Source organism: Vicugna pacos, chromosome 2 (genome assembly GCF_048564905.1).
Source record: "Vicugna pacos chromosome 2, VicPac4, whole genome shotgun sequence".
In the NCBI taxonomy this organism is placed as follows: domain Eukaryota; kingdom Metazoa; phylum Chordata; class Mammalia; order Artiodactyla; family Camelidae; genus Vicugna; species Vicugna pacos.
Window position 1 is genome coordinate 16977099 of NC_132988.1, and position 20647 is coordinate 16997745.

At 39.5% G+C, this 20647-nt stretch overlaps 1 non-coding gene across 1 annotated transcript; it reads left to right on the plus strand.

The window, feature by feature from the left end:
* Nucleotides 1-785: 785 nt before the first annotated feature.
* On the plus strand, nt 786-858 carry TRNAA-AGC (transfer RNA alanine (anticodon AGC)). The gene has a single exon. It is a non-coding gene; the product is annotated as a tRNA-Ala (tRNA).
* The last annotated feature ends 19789 nt before the right edge of the window (nt 859-20647 follow it).

Below are 20647 nucleotides of genomic sequence, written 5' to 3' on the forward strand. Positions count from 1 at the left end.
AAGATTTAGTGAGATCCTCAAAAAAGAAAGGTAAGTGAAAAAGAAGCAATTTAGTCCGAGAATAGTGTACAATTATTCAAGCAAGGGAAATACAATCATAATATACTACTTGACTGATGAATAATAGTTGTAGAGTCAGGATAAAAATATGAAATATTGATTTATCCAAAAGTAATAAAACTATTCTGAAAATTAGGAGAGAGAATATCTGTGTGAGGTGTGGTGTAAGGAGCTAAATTCACATTACTTACAGAGGAAAAAAAATAGATATTATCTAAAATAGAGAAAAAAGTACAGTATTATGTTATTTAGAACATGAAGGCAAATACCATATGATATAGCTAAAATAGTAAAACGTGTTTGTTTCAAGGAGTGGAAAGGGCACTGGAGAGAGACAGGGCAGGAGACCGATGACTTTTTTGTCCTTCATTCTCAATATTTTTCCAAACCTTAACCAATCACCCTGGTCTAAATCCTTTTCATTAACCCAGTTGTGCATAACAAAGGCCTTGAAACTCAGCTGACAGAGTCAGAGCAGGCAGGAAAGAGAGAGATGCTGTGACACTTACAGCAGTGCTTCTCACATTTCAGCATGCATCAGCATCTCCTAAAGAGATTATTAACATGCAAAGTCCTGGGCTCAGCCACCCAGACGGTCTAGGGTGGGGCCTGAGAGTTTGCATTTCTAACAAGCTCTCAGATGGATGCTGATCTTCAGTCAATATATAGACAATTTCGTATACATCTTAGTGTGGCCTTTCAGTTAAAAACTGATTTGGAGGAGGGGAGGGTATAGCTCAGTGGTAGAGCACATGCTTAGCATGCATGAGGTCCTGGGTTCAATCCCCAGTACCTCCATTAAAAGTAAATCTAATTACCTTCCCCCTCAAAAAAATTAAATATCAAACTTGCCCATCAGCTCTGGATGCCATCCTCTTGTAAGGACTTTTCTCCTTTGTTTATTTTTCTTCTCTCCTGCATTATCAATAGTTCCATCTCTACTGCCTCATACCCAGAAGCAAACAAACTGTGTATCTCAACCTAAAATACAAAACAAACAAAAAGCCCCAAGCTTCCTCTGGAGTCTTCAATCTCTCCTAGTTACCATTTCATTTCTCTGGCCCCCTTTACAAGCCATTTATAAAGTTATTTCTATGGGGTACCTCTAGCTCTTCACCTTCTGTTTCTTCTACAACCCCTTCCAGATTGGTTGCAATCCAGCAAACTTCACTGACAACGCTTTTGTCAAAATCATCAATAGCCTCGATGTTGCCAAATCTAATGAGATTAATATGTTCTTGTTTTATTTGATCTTTCAACTGTGTACAGCCAGTCGTCTGTCTGGATTTTCTTATTCCTTGCATCTTGTGGTGTCTGTGATGGTGCACTCTGGTTTTCCTCTACATCTTTCTTAGTTGCCTTCATAGGCTCTTCTCGCTTCCTGACTTCTACATGCAGGGGCTCCCTAGTGCTCAGGTCTTGGTCCTCTTTCCTTCCCCATCCACAGTCTCTGCTTAGGAACTCTCATCATTCCATGGTTTTAAGTATCACCCATTTGCAGACAATTCTCAAACTCAGATTCTCCTATTAAATTTTTTTTTCATCCATACTCTGAACCCATCTATCCAACTGTATACACTTTTGATGTGTGTACTTGGATGTGCTGTTGTTTCCTTTTTTTTTTCCACAATTATGTCTTTAGTCCTGTCATTTCTACTCCCAAAACAAATTTTGAATTCATCCTTTTCCCCAGCCTCTACTGCCAATACTCTAATCCATCGTCATCTGATTTGGACCATTAGAATAGACAGTGTTTTTGGTTTCTCTATTTATACTCCTGGCACACTGCAGATGCCTTTGATAGCAGTGATGGCTTTGCTTAATGGCCATGCTTTTAAATCTGTGTGCATTAAAAGAATAATATGCTTTTGTTATGCTGTCTGGTGAGAACACAGGATGGGTTTTGGAAATGTCTCAACAAAATGTCTAACTTGCCAATTATGGTATCCAAAGTATCCAAAGTATATGGACATAGTATTCGTATTGTTCCAACCTCAGATCAGAAGACTTGCCCTAGTAACACATAGTTTGATGAGAAAACTTGAACTCAGGACTATCCTGGGAGATGTAGGCCAGTACATTTCCTGCCATCATAAGCAGGAACTATGTGTACACTGGGCCGCTACCAGGAATTCTCTACTTGAACTAGGACCACGCTCCTTCTTAAAGTCAGATTAAGAGCACTTATTTTAGAGAAAGAAACTTTAAAGCCTGTTCTACCCAAGAAGTGAAAATGGACCTGTTCTGTGTCAAGGCTCCATCTCCCTTTCTCAGAATTCCTGAGAGGACTTTGGGAAATGCAGGGTGAACAACCATAATTCCCTTGATCTTTCCATTTTGTTCTGGTGTTAGATGAGAAAATTATATACCTTGAATCTTATATCAGCTTTTGCTGTATAACAAGCCACCTCAAAGCTCACTGCAAATGGTGGCTTAAAACCACCATTTATTAACCTCATGATCCCGGTGGTTACCAATTTTGGTTGCTCACATTTGGGCAGTTGTTCTGGCCTCTCCTGCAGTCACTCAAGCAGCTGTGGTTATCTTCTGTCTTGACTAGAGCAGGATGATCTAAATTGCCTGGCTGTTAGTGCTGACCCTTGAGAAGACCAGCGTGTGCTTCTGCACGTGCTGGCAGTGCTATAAATAGAACATGAGTGCAGAAGCTGCAAGGCTTCTGGAAGCCCAGGTGAGGGAGTCACACACATCACTTCTGTTGGTCTCAGCTGGTCACAGGGCCAGCTCATATTCAACGGAGGGAGAAATTTACTCCACTTTTTGATGAGGGAGTGACAAAGTCACACTGCTGAGTGCTAGCTTACAGGGATGGGACGAACTGTTGTGGCTGTCAGTACCTGTAATCTACACAGCCCCATTGCTTTACTTCCTTAGAGAAGCACTTTCTCTGAGCTACTTCATGTGTATCTGTACATATATATGTATGTCTTACTGAATTGGGGCTGCTGTAACAAAAGGCTATAAACTGGGTGGCTTGTAGACACAGAAATTTATTTCCCATAATTCTGGAGGGTGGACGTCTGAGATCGGGGTGCCAGCATGGTTAGGTTCTGGTGAAGGCCCTCTTCTGGTTTACAGATTACTGACTTCTTGCATCCTCACATGGTGGAAAGAGGGCAAGAGAACTCTCTGGGGTCTCTTTTATAAGGGCAGTAATCTCATTCATGAGGGCACCACCCTCATGACCTAATCACCTCCCAAAGGCCCCACCTCCTAATACCGTCACGGTGGGGGTTGGGATTTCAACATATGAATTTTGGGGGGACAGAAACATTTAGCCCATTGCAATGTGTGTAAGTATATATGTAGATATATGGGCTATAACTAGGAAATGAACATGTATGTGTATATAACTTAGAATACATACAGATGCAATTTACTGACATGTTTGTGCGTATTAGCAAACATGTAAACATCTATTCAGGAGTTGTCTGTGGATTGTCTATTATGTTGTCCAAAGTCATTTGTAAAAGGATCTCTGCGATAATAGTTCTTAGAAGATGTGTAACTCCTAAATAAATCATATATTTCTTTTGTTCAGACAAGAAATGCATAATTTATCACTGACCTTTGTTTACTGTGGCTTCTAGGAAGTTCAGAGTTGAACCTAATGTCATCACTCATTTTTGCTATTAGCTTAGATGTAATTGATTTCTATTCAGAATTAGTCCCCCTTTTTTCTTTTTTAACTTCCTTATTGTGTGCTTGATTTCTTATAAATTACTGCAGTCATTTTTGAAATGAGATGAGGTGCAATCTAAACACTTAAAAATACATGAATGTGCTTTTTATAGTTTACTTGAGAGATGTTAATGGACTCTAGAAAGACAGGAGAACCACATGTTGGGATTATTTCACATTGGTGCTATTCGTAAGGTTAGCTTATGCAATAAAATAGTTCAGAGAGTGGAGGTGAGTTCCCCAGAGAGTTACTGGGCTCAAATGCCTATGGTTTAATGCATTCTTTTTCTCACTCTTCACAATCAGTCATCTATAAGAGCTCATGGTGAGTCATCCTCAAAAAACAGTCATAGACTTCATATCTCCATTTTTTATCTGCTCTCCAGCTCACCTCTTCCTCCTTTCTAACTCAGAAAGGAGTCTTCATTCATGGAGGAACAAATCATTAATTTGGTTATTGACCACTATTAGATTATTATCTCACATATAAAAAGTTTCCTTAAGCAGAGTTTTTTTTTTTTTTTTCCACTTTTGATCCTTGCCATTACTTTCAGGAATGTTTTCTGAATTATTAACTCCTGATTCACACTTTTGGTACTTTTGGTACATAATATTTTTCTTTGACTTTCTTTTCCTCTTCAAAAGAATCAATCTGGATATATTTCTCCATGTAATATTTGCATTTGTATTGAACTTGCATTTCTCTTGCCCCTTTTAGAATGGAAGTGCAATAATTCAAATGGGCATGGGGATGGGGGCAATATTGTGATTTATAATGAGAAATACAGTGCTGCTATGAACATTAGGGTGCATGTATCTTTTCAAATTAGAGTTTTTATCTTTTTTATTATATGCTCAGTAGTGGAATCACTGGACCATATGGTAGCTTTATTTTTAGTTTTTTAAGGAAACTCCATGGTGTTTTCAAAGTGTCCATTGGAGGATGAATGGATAAAGAAGATGTGGAATGGAATGGAATATTACTCAGCCACACAATGAAATATTACTCAGCCATAAAAAAGAATGAAATATTGCCATTTGCAACAACATGGATGGACCTAGACATTATCATATTAAGAGAAGTAAGTCAAACAGAGAAAGACAAATATTATATATCACTTATATGTAGAATCTAAATAATAATACAGATGAATTTATTTACAAAACAGAAACAGAATCACAGACATAGAAAACAAACTTACAGTTGCCAAAGGGGAAAGGGATAGGATGGGAGGGATAAATCTGGAGTTTGGGATTAATAGATATACCACTATATATAAAATAGGTAAGCAACAAAGATTTACTGTATAGCAGAGGGAACTATATTCAATATCTTATAATAACCTACAATGAAAAATAAAATGAAAAAATATATAACTTTTCTGTACACCTGAAGCCAACACAACATTGTAAATCAATTATACTTCAATAGAAAAATAAGAAATGTATATCTATGTATATATCTGTCTATATCTATGTCTATACACATTTAGTTTTCTTGACACACAGCTTCTAAAACTGTTGTAATTTTCTGAATGATAAGAGCATGGGAGCATTTTCTGTTTAATATTGAGTCTTTTGTCTTTGGGTCCTGAGATAGTTCCAGAGAGATGAAGATGGAAGGAATGTCTTTTGTTTTTCATAACAAGCCTTTTCAACCACACGGTAGGTTATGTTACTGTGGTGACTTTTGGAAAGCCCCTAGATTACCGTAGGATGGGGCTAGTTGCCAGGGGAACCAACTTTGTGATTAGAGAGTTGGAACTTTCAGCCACCCCCTTACCTCCCCTTCTGGAGAGGATAGAGAGGCTGGAGGTTGAACTAATCATCAGTGACCAATGATTTAATCAGTCATGCTGATCTGATGAAGCCTCCATACAATTCCCTATAGTACCGGGTTCAGAGAGCTTCCGGGTTGATGAACATGTGGAGCTGCTGGGAGGGCGGGGAACCTGGGGACGGCATGGAAGCTCTGGCCTCCTTCCCTCATACCTTGCCCTATACTTCTTCCATCTGACTGTTTCTGAGTTGCATTCTTTATAACAAACAACTAATCTAGTAGGTTGTGTGAATGAAAAATCCTGCAAGCCCTGTCAATAAACAAAGAATGCTGTGGCCATCAAGTCATCAGCCAACTCATGATGCAGACAAGCAGGGAGCCTGGCCTCTGCAGCCACCCTGAGGGGACTCAGAATATGAAAGGACTGGATACTGGCCCTAGATAGCTAGGTGCTTATCAAAGGAATGAATTCAATGAGCCCAGATGTTTGCTCTTTCCCATACATGGAAAAGTGCGAAACTCTTTAACTTGAGATGTCTGGTTTTCTTTTTAATGTTCTGACTACCTGGTCTTTGTTGTAAAACTCCTGTATGTCCTGGCTCCTCCCTTACCTCTTTGGAGCAGTCCCTCAGATCGACGTGGGAGTCTGTTATCCAGGGCTCGAAGGGGTTCGAGTCCGCAGAAATGTCCACCTGATAAAACATAGCTCTCAGCATTTAGGCTGTGTGATTTTAACTCAGTTGACAGTTGCCAAACTACATGGAAAGGTAAACTGAGGTAAACTTGAATTACTTGAAACTGAGTTTTCGGGAATAGCAGAGGAATTGGAATTCGGGAAACGCCTGCTGTAGCAAGCTACACAAAAAGCGTCCCTTGACGATTCAAGGCCGGCCGTTGCTTATAAGCAAGGAGTCGAGGAGGATTCCAGCCTGAATCCAAGCAGTAAGCTCATTGTCTTGAGGATGGGGAGAGATTCTTGGTGGATGTTCATTGGTCAGGAGGAAAGTCTTGGTTTTAAAGCATTTACAGCATGTCAGTCTTGGTTCTTTAAGTTTGGTTTTTGGAGGGTGCATGCGTAAGATTCTCCGTTTTACATCCTCCAGTTCCATTTTAGATTGAAATCCTTTCACAAGGTAAACTGTTTTCCGGAGTGAGTCATTCTAGCAAATTATTTAACCCGAGGAGGGGATGGTGGCCATCTCCCATTTCGAGCTGGTCATTCACAGGTAACAACCTGGACATTTGTTTGGCATCGGAGGGTGAGGGTGGGCAGTGCCTGTAGGACAGAGCCCTTAACCTGAGGGATCTGACGTGGTCTCTGGGTAGGTGGTGCCAGAGCTGATGTAAATTGTAGGACACCCAGCTGGTGTCTGTAGGGAATTGGAGAACTGCTTGGTGGGGAAAAACACTCACTCCTTTGGTGGCCAGAAGCATTGAGAGTAGAGTGTTTGAGAGGAGATTTTTTTCATGGAGCTACAGCAGTTTAGCCATTTAATAATCAAGCACACTTCGCATATTCAGGAATAGCTTACCTGGCAAACTCTCCTGTCCGGAGCAAAGTCACTAATCTGTAAGTAAGCAGATTGTCTCGAGTGCCAAACACAGAAGCCATTCCGCTCACTGGATTATCTCACAGGCAGTCTTGTCTGCTGTTTCTTTGCGCACATCTCGCCAGGATCATTGTGTAATTTCCCAGCCCACAAACAGATTAAAGTAGCAGAGCAGAACAAGGTTGTGAGTGGCTTAAGGAAGGTTCACTGAGAAGTTAAAAAAGTTGGTTTGTAGGGGAGGGTATAGCTCAGTGGTAGAGCATGTGCTTAGCATTCACGAGGTCCTGGTTTTAATCCTCAATATCTCCACTTAGCAAAAAAAGAGTTGGTTCAATGGCCTGATGATGACAGAAGCAGAAAATCCAAGGAAAGTAGGCATAAAATGCAAAATGTATAGTGGCTTCAGGCAATGAGCGTAATCACAATAACCCTGTAGTAGCAATAATCTCCAGGGAAAGCACTCTATCCTATAAGGCATGAAATTTACTGTTCATTACTGTGTCCCTGAATTGCCAGAAAAATGTTATACTATTTTCAAGTAGTCAGTTTCAAAAGTCACGGAAATATTTCCACCAAATTATTATTGTTTATTATTTTTGTTGTTATTCTCTGTGCTTTGAAGTCTCAAGTTCCATTAATGGGATGAGTCAATTAATGTTGTATGACTCAATTATCATCCTTTGCTCACATTTTAATGGTGCATCTCCTGTATGCCAGGCACTGAACTGGAAGCTGGACATACTGGTAGACAAAACACATGTCACTGCTGTCCTGGTGGAGCTGGCAGGATTGCACTGGAGACAGTTATTAAACAGGCAAAAGACCAAAACCAACAACACATAATTTAACTTGCGTAAAAGGCTGCAGGAGAAAAGAAGATGGGGTTTAATAGAGAGCTCCAAGGGTGGGGATGAGGAGATACAGAACATGATGATTTATTTAGAGTCCCCAGGGAGAGCCAGAGAATCCCCCAAACAGGGGGAAGACAGAAATGTGAAAAGCAGGGAGGAAGCAGAAACAACGGGCAAGGATTTGAGATGGAAAGAGGAGCTGCAGGAGGATGGTGTGGCTGGAGGTCACATGGAAGGTCAGACGGGGAATGGGATGACTTGGATTTGAAGAAGCAGCTGGATCAGGGAGGGCTTTGCAAACCACAGTGGGGAGTTAGGGTTTTATTCAAAGTATCATGGGAAGCGTTTGAAGGACTTCAAGCACAGCCACTGGGTAACCGGCTCTCTGGGTTTTAAATTACTTTCGTTGTTTTTGTTTCTCTCTGCTTTTGCTTATACTTGTAGAAATGATGCAGGGGTACTTCTGCGGATGTGCAGTGCAGAAATGAATGCAAAATTTACAGGCCCCAAAACTTAAGCCATTTTTTAAGAAACAGGACTCAGAATTACAAATAGAAAATTAGGAAGAGAGTTGTCCTTGGAAGGTCCCCATGCCAGTGAGGGGCTCTGGAACTCAAGCTGCATTGTGTCATGACAGATCCACTCACTTCTGGTGCCGTGGAAAGGGTTTTATAGCTATTCCTGGCTTTAGATGTTAACCAAAGTTGATTATCAAGTTTGAGAATTACTTAAAGCACCATTCTTCAGAAGCCCCGCCCTATTTTCCCTCTTCTGTTTTCCTCTTGTACCCCATCGTCCAGTGCCCTTGGACTCAGACAGCTCAGGTTAAAAACTCTTGTTTCTTTGATTGTCTTATAATTGGTTTGGAGCTTTTCTGTTGAAGCTATCTCATCCTTCCACACATGTGCACACATCCTTTGTAACAGGATACCTCTGAGGGACTGTGTGAGTGTGTCTGAAGTGGTATGGAGCTGGGAGATGGAACGGAAAAAAGATGATGGGGTTCATGTATGTTAACAGTCACGTTTTAGAAATTCCATTTTCTGTGGAAAAAAAAATACTGGGAAAACTGGAAATATTCCAAGAGCCTGTTACAGTGATGTTCCAAAGCTTCACTTTTGAAGATCAAAGACCCTGGACAGTTCGAGGTGCTTTATTGGATCAGAGCCCCTGCCTCTTTTTGTTGCACATTCTTCTCTCCTTTGAAATCTTATTCAACACATGCGTATCTCTTACCCTATTTGTCAAGCAATTTTACTGTAAGAAATGGTGTCTATTCCATGAAATGCTCTCTCTATAGAAATAGTACTCTTGTTTTTTTTTTCCGAAATAGAGGGAAAGATGAGCTGGCTAATTTATTCCATTCCAAATGCTTTGTAACAAAAGTTGAAATGAATGAAAATGATTGAATTTGTAGGCCTGGTCTGCAGATATGAAAAACGGCTGGAGACCATTGAGTATGGAATGGCTTTAATTTTCTCTGTGGATCTCAGCCCATGATATGCCTGCTTTCTGTTAACTTTTATAGAAGGGAAAGAAATACAGCAAGCAAGAGCTTTCAGAAAGGCTGTACTTGAAAAGAACCAGTGCCTGAAGCCCTAAGATGGTTATAACAATGGGGTATTGTTCTGGAGGAGTGGGAGGGGAGGGGGACAGAACAGTGGGGAGTTTGGAGAATTAGACGGACAGACTCATTAATGTGAACTCGCTGGATCATGCCCTATCAGATGGCTTCCTCCGTGGGCAGGAGGGCCAGGAGATGCTGCGGGACCACCGGAGCTAGGACTTGGTGTGATGAATAAGAGGTGATGAGAATACCGTTTCAGAATACCGTCCCTAGATTTTTGCTCTGTGGTTTAAATAACAATGTGTTTGATATTGATGGGACTAAAGAATGGTAGATGTTACTCATTCTTTTAGCTTTTTATTCCAATGCTGATGGTTCATTAAATGAATACAACAGGGTCCCCTGGTGATACCCATGGATACAGGAGGAGACCATCCAGTAGTACACCGATTCTTCACCGAAAACACGGCAGATCTTCAGTTTTCACATTTTGCTGTAATTGCGCAGCACCCCACTGCTAAGAACGGTAACCCCAGCTTCCCCGCCGAGTACTTGAGTCGGGCATCCTGGGTGATGTACAGCAACATTTAGTCACTAGGACTTTGGTTTTCACATCCTGTAAACACGAAGTGGAAGAAAGCAGTCCCTACCCCCATCCTGCAGAGAGGATGGATTTGTTATTCACGGCTCATGATCATACCCTTAATCTTCCTTTTTAATTTTTTTTAAGGTAGTATTGAAACCATCCGAGCTGCTTTGAAGTCCGTTTATTTTACTAAATTAGCTTTCTCGGACTGTGCCCTTTTCTTTACACGCTGCCATGTAACGTGATTAATTCTGGCACACATGCACCTGTGTTTATAAATCTGACAATTTAGTCTGTAGATGAAGGAACTTGGAGTCAGAAATTTGTGCCAAATGAAGTCTATTGGTGGGCTCCAGGTTTTTTTCTTCTTGATACTCTATATTAACATTTCCCTGTATGGATAAATATGTTCATCTTTAAGTATCAGGTTATTTAAAGAGAAAGTATAGTGATAAAAAAAAAACAGAGAACTTAGAGCCAGAGGAGAACCAGGTTCAAATATTAAGTTCACAACTTACTGCATGACCTTAAGAAAGTAACTTTACCTCTCTGGGCCCCAGGAGCCTCAGTTGTAAAATGGTGATTGTGGTAGCTGGTTTCTAAGATGGTCCTAGCAATCCCTGCCTTCTGATATTCATGAAGACCTGGATGTAGTCTCCTCCCATGCTGAGTCGGGTTGACTTGTGTAACCAAGAGGAAATTGTGGAAATGGTGGTGTGTGACTTCTGGGGCTAGGTAATAAAAGACACCATGGCTTCTCCCTTGCCCCTTCTCTTGGATTCAGCCTGGGGGAAACCAGGGGCCGTGTTGTAAGGACAGTCAAATAGTCCAAGGAAAGGCCTGCTTGGCAGGAGCTGAAGTTTTCTGCCAACAATCAGCACCATATGGGTATCTTGGAAGCACATCCCTCAGCCCCAGTGAAGCCTTCACTTGTCTGCAACCCTGACTGACATATTGATGGCAACCTCATGAGAGATCTTAAGCTAGAAACAACCCAGTTAAGCTGCTCCCAAATTCCTGACCCACAGGAACTGAGTGAGATGATAGATGTTGATTGTTGAGCTGCTGAGTTTGGGATGCTCTGGGGTACAGCCATGGATAACTGATACAGTTACAAGGATAGTACCTCCTTGTAAGATTGTCTGGAGGAGTACATGTAACAATATAAGGGCTTTGCACAGAGCCTGGCGCTTAGTGTTATTCAGAAAAAAGCATTATTTATGGATGGAACTTGACACTAGATAATGAATTGTCCTCCCCAGCACCTGTACTCCAAATGCTTTATGTGTTTTTGTGTTTTGTTGACGGGTAATTCCAGACTTATAGTAGGATCCTGAGTGAACTATAAATGGAGTGGCATATCTGATTCTTATGTCCCACCTTGCAAACTCTTATCCTACTTGTGAATTTCAGCTTTGCTGTTGCAACCAGCTGCAGGGCAGTGTTAGCCTGATGACAGCTGCCCCAGCTTCACAGGTGCCTCTTGCTCAATGGCGGGGCTGCCTCGTGACACACCCGCAGGGGCCCTTTCAGCCATTTGGATGCATGTGTGAACCTGGACCCTCAGGGAATGGGAGGTGGTGGGTAAATACTCCCCTTTCCAATCCTTTGGCTGGATAATTCTTAGGCACCTTCTATGTGGCGCCTAGGAGTTGTCCCCTGCTGGGTGGAGACCTCCTGCTTGCAGTGGAGATCTGTGGAGTAGTATACCTTTGGATTGACTTTCATTCCTTTGTCTCACTCCTCTCACTCCCCCACTTCTGATCCTTGGGCTCATTGCCTGAAATAAACTAGGAGCTTGCCAGCCCTGAATGTCTCTGGCTCTGCTCCTTGGAGGTAACCTTAGGGTGAGACAGATGGCTCTAATAAGAGTTGGCTGAGTGTTGTTTTCTTGATGTGTGTTCATGAAACCATTACCATGATACCTCCCTCCTTTACTCCCTGCCATAGTTTTCCACTGTTCTGGGGACGAGGTCTCAAATATCTCACGTAGTGGCAGGGACCTCCACAAACTGAGTCCTGCCTACGTTTTCAGCTTCCTCTCCCAGCTGGCTGCCCCATCTCTTCTCTACCTTGGCCTTACTGGACTTGATTCAATTCCTTTTCCATGACAGTCTCTCTTTGTCCCTGAACCAAGAGCATGCTGTTTCTTCTTACTTTGCTTGGCCAATTGTCACTTGTTGCTCAGGTCTCAGTCTAAATACCACAGCCCCAGGAAGGCCTTAAAGACGTCACTTTAAACATTCTCATATCAATCTGAACTTCTCTTTTCTTAACACCTGTTGTGCTTGTAAGTATTTTCTTAATGTTTGTATTTCCCTTTTGAATGTAGTCTCTGTGAGGGCAGAAGCTGTGACTGTCTTGTTCTCTGTTGCTTAATGTCTGGCTTAGAGAAAATTTCAGCAAATTGAATGAAAGAATTTACCTGGGCAAAAGCCACTTGGCTGGTGATTTTTCTGTGCTGTTTTTTAAAAAATGCCTTGGAGGGGAGGGTACAGCTCAGTAGTAGAGCACGTGCTTAGCATGCATGAGGTCCCGGGTTCAATCCCCAGTACCTCCATTAAAAACAAACAAACAAACCAAATTACTTCCCCCACAAGCAAAAAATAAAAGAATTTTTTAAAAATCCTCAAAAAATGCCTTATTCTATCTTTTTAAAATATGAATCATTTGCAAAAGGGCCTCCTTGAGCTGCTGAAACAAGGCATTACTTTAATAACACAAATGACGAATTTGTTGGTAGTAAAAGGATTTACTTTTACATTTTTTGGTCACTTTGCAAAAGGCAGTATCATAGGCTCACACCAGCAGATGAGCTAGCTGCCTCGGTACTTTTAGATTATAATTCAGTTTCCAAAATGTAATGGACAGACAACTTTTAGAGACAGTCTCTTGTGTAGAATCTACTCCTTCTTAAGTAAAACTTATAGTTTCTACTCATGTAATCTAAGCTCTATTTAAATTTTAAAAAACGCTAATGTTTTTAATATATGTAGAAAGAGCACTCTGTTGATGAGTCACTAGGAAACAGGGTGTGCCCATCCTAGGAAATCTAGCCATTTCAGACACAGCAACTCCGTTCAGATAGCAGAGGGTTACATCAGAATTCTGGAATATTTAAGAATAGAGAGTCTTTTATGAATGAGATCATGCTTCAAAATATATTTGGATAAAGTCTAGGACCATCTTGTATAAGCTGGCATCAAATGGTCTAAGTTTGCCAACTGATACTGAAAATCTGGAATTGTATCAGAATTATATTATGATATAGGTAAGAAACCTCTGAATAGTGCTGCATTTAACACAAGTTTTATGTATTTTTTAATTGAAGTCTAGTTGATTTACAGTGTTGTGTTAGTGTCTGGTATACAGCATGGTGATTCAGTCACACATATACATATGCTTTTTTCTAAAACAACTTTTTTCTTTTTGATGACTATGTTTGCAAAAATGGAAGTCAACTCTGTGGTAGATCAATGAGGCACAAAGGGAGCTCCCTTGATATTTTACAAAGGGCTGGATACTAAGTTCATGATGTCCTTCACAGTTTTCAAGACCACATACTTTATGTGACAAGAAACCATTCATTCAACAGATATTTATTGAAGGCTTACTCTTCACAGGTACTTCTCCAAGCAAATGAAACAGAGCAAGAACAAAATATATCTCAGCACGTTCTCTTCAAGAACAAATTTTGCATGGCCAAGGGCTTTGCAAAACCTCATGGAAAGGAAATGGTTGACATCATTGGGAATTAATGTTGGTCAGCCTACAGGAAATTGTCAACAGATTTCCCACGGTGTTTTCTGAAGAATTAGGATCTTCCAAAGAGGAAGCAGTGTTGTGTATTTCATCTAGATCCAGCTGCTTTAGCGGCTTATTTGAAGGCTAGAAATGTTCACTTTCTCTAAAGAAATTGAGATAGCATTGAAGTAAGCTAGTTGAACTAACACAAGTTCCCTCTGCTGGGGCTGACCCCTCTTTCTCTCCCTGGATCAGGGGAGACTCAGCCACACGTAGTGAGTTGTTGCTAAAGACCAGAGAAGAATCATGTACAGAGAAGACAAAGGCTATTGGCAGTCCTAGAAATTAAGAACCATATTTTGATTAAAACTTAAAAATGAATTCCTAGGACAAAATGGAAGAGATCATGAATGTGGAATCTAGAGCAGTGGTTCTAAAGCTTGAGTGGGCATCAAATCACCTGTGAGACTTCAGCTTAACCACAGCAATTCTGATACGTATTGAAGTTTGAGAACCACTCACCCAAATGTGAAAATCCATTTGGTGACAAACTCCCTGCTGGTACTTTCTCAAATATTTCCAGACTCACTAGGTGAGAAGGCAACCTTCTATGGAGCCTGAAGTAGAAAACTTTGTATAACAAATAAAAAAGGCATTAAAAAAACATTGGAAATTCTTGTTTCTTAGTAGATTATGTTAATTAAGAAGGTTGTTTATGACTGAGGGTGCTGGGATTCAATTTTAAATCAAGTGTTCCTTTGATTCATTAGTCAGCACTGTAAAATACTTTCATTTGTTGTTATCCAAACACTGCTAACAGGGCATGAGTTTGGACCCTCGCACCATTGACTATGGAACTAGGGATCTTTATACCTTAAAAGAGTTTTTATTTTAAGTATACCAAGGGTATATGGAATCCCATAGGTCAGTGGGAAGATGTGAATTGCATTAATGGGATTGCTGCTGCTCTTGGGTAAAGCCAGTGGTTTGCATGGTTTAAATCCGAAGACAGTCTTACGGGTTTTGTTTTCTTTCCTTGACTGTTGCTCAATTTAATGTATTTCTAAACTGAAAAAACAAATACTTTTAAAAAATACTAGATTATAGAAATCCTTGGTTAGACACATCTGCAAAGATTTCTTTCTGAAAGATGGTGGGAACAGTGTTTCCTTTGTTGCTTTCTCTCAACATTCTGAACTTGGTGTATAAATTGTATGCTTTTAGCACATCATTCTTTTCTTAAAATTCTTTCAGTGTTTCTTTACAAAAAGCAGTGGAAATTTACCAGAGTAAGTCATAAGTCTTTGCTGCAGTTGACTCCAACAAACTTGAACTGTACAACAAAATGAACATACAATTAAAAAAATTGGCAGATCTAGCTATTAAGTATAGTTTGGCCCCAAGGAAAAATGAAAAATAAGTTATGAGTTGAGTTGTATCTGGTGTAATAGAGCCAGGCTTTGAAGTATGAACAGAATTTAGAAACTCTCACAATCCTTGTCTAAAGCAAAAATCTTCTCTTTTTTTTTTTTGCAGTGTGTTCTTGAATTAGAAACCTATGTTTCCCAGCTGTTAAAAATCACTTTTTCCTTTATTATAGTATTGGACACTGTGATACCTTAAAGTGGGTGTTGCTTATCTTGGACGTGGTGTGAACACTGAATGAATACGGGAGGAAATTATAGCTATTTAACAACTGTTTGCAAAGATTCCAAGGTTCTTGGGAGGGAGCAGGAAGTATTAATTTAAAAATAGTTCCCAAAGCCAAAAAGAAGAGAGAAGAAAAAAGCATCTTATTTCTTAATCTGTTTGGATTACCTCTAAGGAGATGAGTAATGAATGTAAGTCAGGATTAATACACAGGAAGGGCTCCTAAGAGACCGTCTAGACTCTGGGCTATCTTTCTCTTTCACCGAACTCCTCCTATTTTTTTAGAGAGAAAATTTGCTGCCGTATTCTTAAGTACTTTGAAGGAAAGAGAATTAAGAAACTCTGAATAATCAATCCAACATCTAATGAAACCTTCATCATCAAAAACCAAAAAAAATTTTTTAAACTTCTTTAATTGCAGTTGTGTTTTCTTAGGACCTATAGATCCAATCACTTCACATCTTCCATTTGTATAGTTTGTTTTTCTGCCTATTTAATAAAATTTGGTCAAAATCATATTTAATTCTAACACATTGGAAAATCACTACCCTTTGCCTTAAAATTTCAAGTTGTATGTTAATTTAACTATGGTGTTTTTCTAAGTCATCAACAGAGATATCTTTATTATCACTGACACATTTTAAACTACTATTGGGAAAAACTTCCTAGTAAAATTGTTTAATGTCTTATATATATCTTTTATATATTTATGAAAAGTTCAAACATAGAAACTAAGATGAAGAGTTCATACATTCAGCTAAGATGACCCTGTAAAGAAAGGATAAATCCTCTATTTTTCTCCCCAACTCCAGTGGTACATAAAGAAAGGAAAATAGTTTTAAAAAAGAAATTTGTGTATGCAACTCCTATAAGTAATATAAATGAGTGCATGCTTAGCATGCATGAGGTCCTGGGTTCAATCCCTGGCACCTCCTCTGAAAATAAATAAGAGAATCTAATTACCTACCCCTGCCCCAAAAAAAAGAAGAAATATTTTATATATATTTATATATATATATATATATATACATGAATGAAAATATTACAGACCCTGGTTAGCAATTAAAAAACTCCTTATACTTCAATACTGGGATTGAAAACCAGCTACATTTCCTTTTTCTTACAACACCCACACTACAGAGGTTGGCTGCTCACCTCACTGCATTTCAGCACTTTGGGGACAGTGGAATTTGTCACCGCTGCTTGGTTCTTTGCATCACGCTGTTTTGGAAGCCATTTTCTGCTGTTGTAGGAAGTCACATTTCTCTTGAGGGATATTTTTGCATGGCTGTGGAATGGGTGGGACCTCCTTACCAAAAGGCCCACTTTTTTCCTTGACTGCCATGTCTCCACTGAGGCAGAGCATGCAGCCTTTCCCTGGGACTCTTATTTGGGTCTCTTCCAAATATTTGGAATTTTAAAAAAAGTCTAGTTGTGTTAGTTTCTGGTGTACAACATAGTGATTCAGTTATATGTATGTATATGTATATATATATATTCTTTTTCATTATAAGTTATTACAAGAAATTGAATATAGTTCCCTGTGGTATACATACAGTAGGTCCTTGTTGTTTATCTATTTTGTACATAGTAGTTTGTATCTGCTAATCCCAAACTCATTTATCCCTCCCCCACCTGTCCCTTTGGTAACCATAAGTTTGTCTTCTATGTCTGTGAGTCTGTTTCTGTTTTATAAATAAATTTATTTGTGTCCTTTTTTTTTTTTTTAGATTCCACGTATAAGTAATGTATTTGTCTTTCTCTGTCTGACTTACTTCACTTAGAATGACAATCTCCAGGTCCATCCAAGTTGCTGCAAATGGCATTATTTCATCCTTTTTTATGGCTCAGTAGTGTTCTAGTACACACACGCACACGCACACACCCACCCCATCTTCTTTATCTGATCATCTGTCCATGGACATTTAGGTTGTTTCCATGACTTGGCCTTTGTTACTAGTGCTACTGTGAACACTGGGAGCATGTTGAATAGGTCTGGAATTTATCTGCTGCTCCTCTTCCCCCCTGTTCCATCTCTGTGCGTTGCAGTTTCTCCCCTTGATGAAAGCTTTATGTACCTGACACACAAATATTAAAATTGTTTGACAACTTACTAATTAAAATGCTCATCTATCTGGAAATGGCTCTGTAAATTTTGGTATACATTTGTTGAAGAGTATGCAACCAATAAAATATAGAGTTTTCAGTGACTTGGAAAAAATGCTTATTTTAACTTGCCTATTCAGTGAGAAAAGCAAGATGTCACATTGTATATACACTATTACCAGCACTAAGTAAAAAACAAACAAACAAACAAACAAACTCTGCTTCTTTCTTTAGAAAATTTATGCGTAGAAAAAGTCTGAAAGAAAGTTACTAAGCCATGGCTGATAAACAGAGGTAAAACTGTTGGCGATTTCTTTTTTTTTTCCACTTTAACTGTTTTCAAATCAAAAGTTAGAAATCACAAATTTCTAACCTCTGTCAAATACCCATTTGCTTTTCCATAACTTGAAAGAACAGTTCCTCATTCTATAAGTGATGTTGGCCATTGGGAGAAATAGAGAAGAAAAAAAGGTATATAAATAAAAGTAATATTTAATTCACCTAATTTTATTAGAAGTGTACGGACTCATACGTATTTAATGAATAACAAAATGACTGAAAAAGTTCAGTAGAAATCTTACTTTAATTTCACTTTCTAATTCTGTCTCTTAACAACAGGAAATACAGTTTTAAATAAAGCCCTTTAAGGTAAATATTTAAAAAAAAGTTGTTGAAGACTTTTAATCTGATATGGTTTACTAGTGATCATCAAACCTTAATCCAGGATAAATTCTTCAGTTCAGAGATGTAGCAGTTGAGACTCAGAAAGCTGAGTGATTTGTGGCGTGGAGCAACAGCACTGAGTCTAGAATATCCATCTCCAGCCTGCCATTAGAGCTCCCCTCCACCATGACTGTGCCTTCCAGGAGCCAAATTAAATTCCAAGTCTTCTTTGGTCTGGAACAGTTTTAGTTTTGCGTTGCTGTTTCATCTGACATGCAAAGTATAAAACCCAAAGAATATGAGAACAACTTTCCATGTGTCTGCTCTGCCAAAACTAATACGCATTGGCAGATGGAACCACCAGAGCAATTTAGGAGTCTTCAGTCGTGGGGCAAGGCCCTCTTTCCAACATGAATCACTTGAACAGCATGCTTGCGGACAGTGACCCAAGGAATACGGCATGACTTGGGAAGGGGTATTTCCCAAAATGCAAATATCCACACACGGCTGATAGAGACCTTGTGGGACATTGCTCCGCATCTAGCTTTTGCACTGCTTTCCTCCTTCGGCGCTAAGGAAGGGGGTGGGCATGTATTCCTGCTTCCATCTTTGTTTGTGTTCTTCACACCGTTTAGAGGGCAGCTCTGTTTATTACTACTTCAAATTTTTTTCTTCTTCCCGCAGGACCATTATGTTGGCTAGTTGAAAAAAAACTGCATTTTCTGTCTCTTTAGGAAATGGAGAGTAAGAGGAGTATTTATTGAGGGAAACAGGACGTTGCTTTGGGTCTGGCAGTTTTTGGGGAGACTGCTCAGCCTTGGGACTTGAGCCATTGATGCTAAGGCTATGCCAGTGGTTCTAAGGGTGTATATTTCCATGTTACTGTCTTAAACAATGCTCTCTGCCTTTCTGCCCTCATGGAGGCTTTGTAAATGAAAATAAAGTGGAGTATGTATTTCTGTATCACCTTTAAGAACATTTGAAAACTTAATAAACTTAGAAAAGTGCTTTGCAGATCTGTTGTATTACATATTTCTCATAACACCCCATTGGGAGTATGTATCATTTTTTATTTTAAAGATTAGACAAAAACTAGATTGCAGCTAAAAAATTGGCAGTACAGCATGGTCTTCTCATGGCCTGTGATCTCAAATTCCATGTCCTTTTCCTGTACCCTCTGTGATTTCAGGCCCCTCTGCACCATTCCATTTACAGGGTAAAAATTCTCTGTAACTGTTGCACTTTGTGTAACAAGGCTCTTCTGTAATTATACTTCATTGCTTGTGTGAGTCTCGCTAATCTGCATCTTTCTCAGGGAGGGAAGGGGTCATGGGCAATAATAACTTTAGAATTTTCTCTTGAGATAGTGTTTTTTTGGTAGATTCGGTTCATTATGCTATGTTGAAAGCCTGGAAATAATTTTAAAATGGTGGTTGAATTCAAATAGTGGTTTTTATTGGCTATATCTGTCCTGATTCGACTCAGTTTTTTAAAACGTGCATGCGTGAGCACACACTTAGTAATACAGAATAGTGGCGTTTTAAACTCAGGTTTTCTATTTGCCTGCTTAGGTGATTCTTCGGCCATCAGGAAGGAGGGTACGAGCACTGAAGGAAAGTTCTGTGCTGGTTCATTAGCAGTGTTCACAGGACCCTCTGGTTGCTGTTGTTGATAGTGTTCTTTAGACTGTGACGTGAATCAGTAATTGCTGGATGTTTCATCGTGATACTGTTTTTTAACTGAGATATAGTTGATGTATAATATTACATGTTATAGGTGAACAGTATGGTGATTCACGTTTTCAAAGGTTACACTCCATTTATAGTTATTATAAAACATTGGCCGTATTTCCTGTGTTGTACAGTATATCCTTAGAGCTTATTTACTTTGCATGTGATACTTTGTAACTCCTAATCCCTGTCTTGCCCCTGTCCCTTTTCCTCTCCCCACTAGTAAGCGCTAGTTTGTTCTCTATATCTGTATCCTGTGTTTTTTTTTTTAAACCTAACTCTGTGAAATTGGCACAAATCAAAAAGAATGGGGCTGTTTGTCCATCTTCTACTATACTATTCTTCAACACCATTAAAAAAATGCCTTTGCTCATTCAAAAAATATTTTTGGAGAACCTAGTATAAAACCTGGGCACAGAAGGGTGAGTGACTTGCCCAAGATCTCAGTAAGTGCTATGATCAGGGCTTAAATGGAATCTGTTTAGTTACAAAGCCAAGCACTTAACTGCTAAGCCAATGTAGTATGTGCTCTGTGTGTGTGTGTGTGTATGAGTGAGAGAGGGGGAGGGAGGAAGAAAGAAAGATTAAAAGAACACGTAAGACACAGACTTCCTGTCCCATTCCTTTCTAAGGACGGCGTGTTGGAAGTCCTGCTGTCATC